Source organism: Oryctolagus cuniculus, chromosome 3 (assembly GCF_964237555.1).
Source record: "Oryctolagus cuniculus chromosome 3, mOryCun1.1, whole genome shotgun sequence".
Classification (NCBI taxonomy): Eukaryota; Metazoa; Chordata; class Mammalia; order Lagomorpha; family Leporidae; genus Oryctolagus; species Oryctolagus cuniculus.
In genome coordinates, this window is record NC_091434.1 from 78,113,028 (window position 1) to 78,117,158 (window position 4,131).

The 4,131-nt window shown below is 36.3% G+C and overlaps 1 non-coding gene across 1 annotated transcript; it reads left to right on the plus strand.

Moving 5' to 3' along the window:
• The first annotated feature begins 1,786 nt into the window (after nucleotides 1-1,786).
• On the plus strand, nucleotides 1,787-1,859 carry TRNAF-GAA (transfer RNA phenylalanine (anticodon GAA)). The gene has a single exon. It is a non-coding gene; the product is annotated as a tRNA-Phe (tRNA).
• The last annotated feature ends 2,272 nt before the right edge of the window (nucleotides 1,860-4,131 follow it).

The following is a 4,131-nucleotide window of genomic DNA, read 5'->3' on the forward strand; positions in this document are numbered from 1 at the left end:
GGGAAGTTAAGTGATTGAAAATAGTCTTACAGCTATGAAGAGACAGAAAAATTTTTCCCAGGGAGGATGACTTCAGAGTCCATTATCCTAATCATGTTGCTTGCTATTTCTCAATCCATCCAAATGCAGAGGTTGCAGTGGCTTAAGTGAAATATTGGAGGCAAGAAAACCCTCCAGTGGATCCAGGAGCATGATTACAAAAGCCTGAACAAGAACTTAGCAGTGGAAATAACAATGGAGGGATAAATTTGAGAAATGCCACAGAGAAAGAAGTGACCTATTTGAGTAATTAATTGAACATCAAGAATTAAAGAAAGAGGGAAGTGAAAGTCACTTCAGAATTTTAAAATGAAGGAAGATGATGAATGCCAATAATAAAAATAATGAATGTAGGAGTTATGGGTTAGGAGAAGATTGAAAATATGCTTTGTTATTATATGCTAAGTTTAAGGTAGCTGTAGTTCAATTCTGTGGATATGAAAGCTGAAATGGGAATGTGATGCCTATGAAAGGTACCAAGACTAGCAAATAATTATTGAAGTTTTCATAATAAGTCAACTGAAATGTATAGAATATCCACTATCTCCCTACTTCTGTGTTAGACATATGGCGATGAACAAATAGACACTGTGTCTTCATGGAGCTTACCATGGGGTGCAGACATTAGGCAATACTAATTGGTATATAAAGTATATGCCTATTAGTGCCACGAAGAAAAAGTCAAAGGTATATTTGGGCAGGATAATAGGAATCTGAAGTGCCATGGTAAAATGTGTATCTTACTGTGGCTGCTAGGAGGCAGGTGGATGATGAGATCCAAAAGGACACGGTTTACTTAGGAGATCATGTCAATAATACTAGTGAATGATGATAAGGACTAGACTAGCATGGTGGTGTGGAGAAGAAGAGTAGAGTTAGATTTTAAAGATGTAGTAATGGTTATAGTGGAAAGTGAGAAAGGAAGAGGAGTGAAGGTTGATTTTCAGGTTTATTGTAAGAACAATTGAAAGGACTATACAGCAATTCTAACCAGAGAGAATGTGCCCAGTTTCTCAAATTTCTGAAACTCAGAACACAGGGTACAGGCACCTATGGAGATGAAAATTTAGAAAATTATGTACAGACATATGTAAGTACAGACATATATAAGTATTGCATGAGAAAATACTTAAAGTCATGCCAGTTGCTGAAATTGTTGTGACAGTTTGGACAAATATCTGAAGCAAAACTTGCAAAGCATCAACATTTAGAGATAGGCTAGCCAAAGTGAATTTAGAATTACCTTTAGTATGAGGTAAACCGAGTCTGGTGTCATGGAAGGCAATCAATATAGACGAGTATTTTGCATACTTCTAATAAGCCAAAAAGGTGAGTACAAAAGTTGTACGTTAGATATAACATTGTGGATATCGCAGGTGACCCTAATGAAAATAGTTTTGTGGTGGGGTCCAAAGTCAGAATTGGATTGTATTGCAAAGTGAATGGGAGATGAAAAAGTGGAGAGGACAGTTAAATAGGCAATGCCTCCAGAAGCTTGACTATAAAGGAGAGAAAAGAATTAAAGCAGTAGCAGGAAGAGAAAGTGGGATAAAGGAACGCCTTTAAATATTGTAATGGGTTCTAAATATAGGATTTGTTAAATACATTTGAATGACTGGGGGGAAATTCAGGGGATAGGGAGAGGCTAAGCAGAAAAAAAGATGAAAACAGACGTATCAAAGTCCTCGAGAAGGCTGCAGCTGGTGAGATAAAGGAAAAATGTCATGAGATCAGAAACTGGAAGGTGGCTGAAATTGCTCAGTTGGGAGAGCATTAGATTGAAGATCCAAAGTTACCTGGTTCAATCCCAGGTTTCAGCAAACCTGTCTTACAATTTTTATCCCCTTATACACTTGCATCCCAAATCTGGAAAGTCTATATATACACATTTATAAAAGAGACCCTAGAACGTCCACATTTAATGAGTCATGGAAAGAAGAAAAATGTATAAAGAAGAATAAGAATGTGTAGACTTAGATGCAAAATGTGAGCAAAGAGCCCAGATTATAACAGAAAAAGGAAATTGTTCTGGAAGTCCCCAAAGGGATTGTCAGTGTTAGGTGACCTGACGGAAGCCATGGGAAGGGTAGTACTTTACTTTGGAGTTCTGTTATATGGCAAGAACTGTGCTAAGTCTTTTACACGCATTAGTTCACAGAATAGCAAGGACTATGAAAAATGTACTATTATCCATAGACTTGCCTAAGCTCAGATAACAAAGATATATCCATGTTTGTAAGAAAGAATGACAGAATCTGAAGACTATGACCTGGATATTGTCGCAAATGGCTAATTAATATATACTGGTTCCTCATAAAGCAGGTATTTTGCTAAACATTTTATTTAAAAAGGGATTTGATTGATATGGGAAACAGGAAAAAAGGCAGTCAATTCAATATAAATAAAAAACCAGATGAACAGTATTTCACTTAGTAAAGGAACATGAACACAGTATGCTATAAAAGCATATTAAGATATTTTACTGAACCCATAAATAACATTTTTAAATCAAGTATAGATCATTCAAATGTAAAATTAAAAGATGGGATGAGGATAAGACAGGGTACAACTAACATATTCTCTCACCTCTGGGAAATTACAAACTGACTGATCCTATGCAGCTAAAGAACAATGAGGGTAATCATTAAAAATAAGCTCTTGAGGAAAATATTGATGCTAAGTAAATGCAAAGATATTGTTCAGCAAATAGGACATTTTAGAAGTTGATTGCTTAGAAGGATCAAGTTTAGAGTACTTCTGCTCCAAAGCTGGCCATTTGATGGAATTCCTGAAGCAACATGATGTTTTTGCCACGTTTCCATGTGTCTCATTGGGAGATTACCCTCCAGTAGATTCGTATTCTAGACCAGGCAAGGTTTGAATGAGAATAGAAGATATTGTTGATGCCTTGTGAGTAAGACCAGAGTGAGGAGTTGCAGAATTGAGGGTGGAATGCTACTGCTGTTAGAGATTGTGCTGCAAACAGTCTGACTTGCTGGTTCCAGATTCAAATATGAAATTTTTATGCACTAATGGCAAGTTGAAGCAAAAATATGGGCATATTTATCACTATGTAGTTATATCTATATTTCTATCAATATCTATATTCATCTTCTACCTCACTTTTTTGGAGTACCTATAATCTACATAGAAAAAATCCTTTATAAATATATTATCAATACCTTATAACAACTTCTGACATTATATTGTAGTTTGATATATTAGAAAAATGATTCTCATGTTTAAGTAGATGGGTTATGTTTGCAGAACTTGTTGATTTGATTAAGGCCAATACTCTGTGAAGTTGTCATCAATATGACAATTTCTCTTTATGAGGGGAGAAAAAAAATTCTGCTCATAGAGTTATTCTTATTTGTTACTTCTTGTGAAGTAGAAGCTTCGAATCTATATTAACATGAGAGAAGCAAGACTCTTCATCGCATCTTGATTAGTAATTGCTTTTTATAATCAAACAATTTAAATGCTCTTGCTCTCAAATAAAATCATGGCACTGAGAGAAAGCAAGGATGTTTTGCATATTTGTAGAGTGAACACATTTTTTTTTTGTACGGAACAAGTATCTTTTTTTCTCATTTGAAAGATTTTCCTTGTCCATCTCTAGCAGTTCCTATAATTCTATGCATTGTGTAGCAATCGACAGCGGAACACGTTGTGAGCTGCGGTGAGTGGGCTTGCCTACTATAACCAACATTCAGAGGAATGGGGTTGGGGGCTTCCGGTTCAGAAGCAAGAGTGGTTACCTGGAATGAGTAAAACCTTAGGTATGAAGGCTGCTGTTACCCACATGAAAATTTCTCTTCCTGTGACCATTTTTCTGCTGCGAAAATATTTCTGACTTGAAGTCTATGGTTTCATATGGGTGGGAATGGCTAGAAAAGACTGGAAAAGGAATACTGGGTGATTTTCTTGTCCTTTCAAAATCCCCTTTAGTGTCTGGACATGTCAGGCCACTGCTAAATCCATCTGGCATAGCATTCCTGACAGGCAAAATTACTGTCTTGGAGTTTGCCTCCACTAGGGCTTCTGTTTGAACTCCCTGGAAGCTGACATCCCTGTAGAGTATGAAATCCA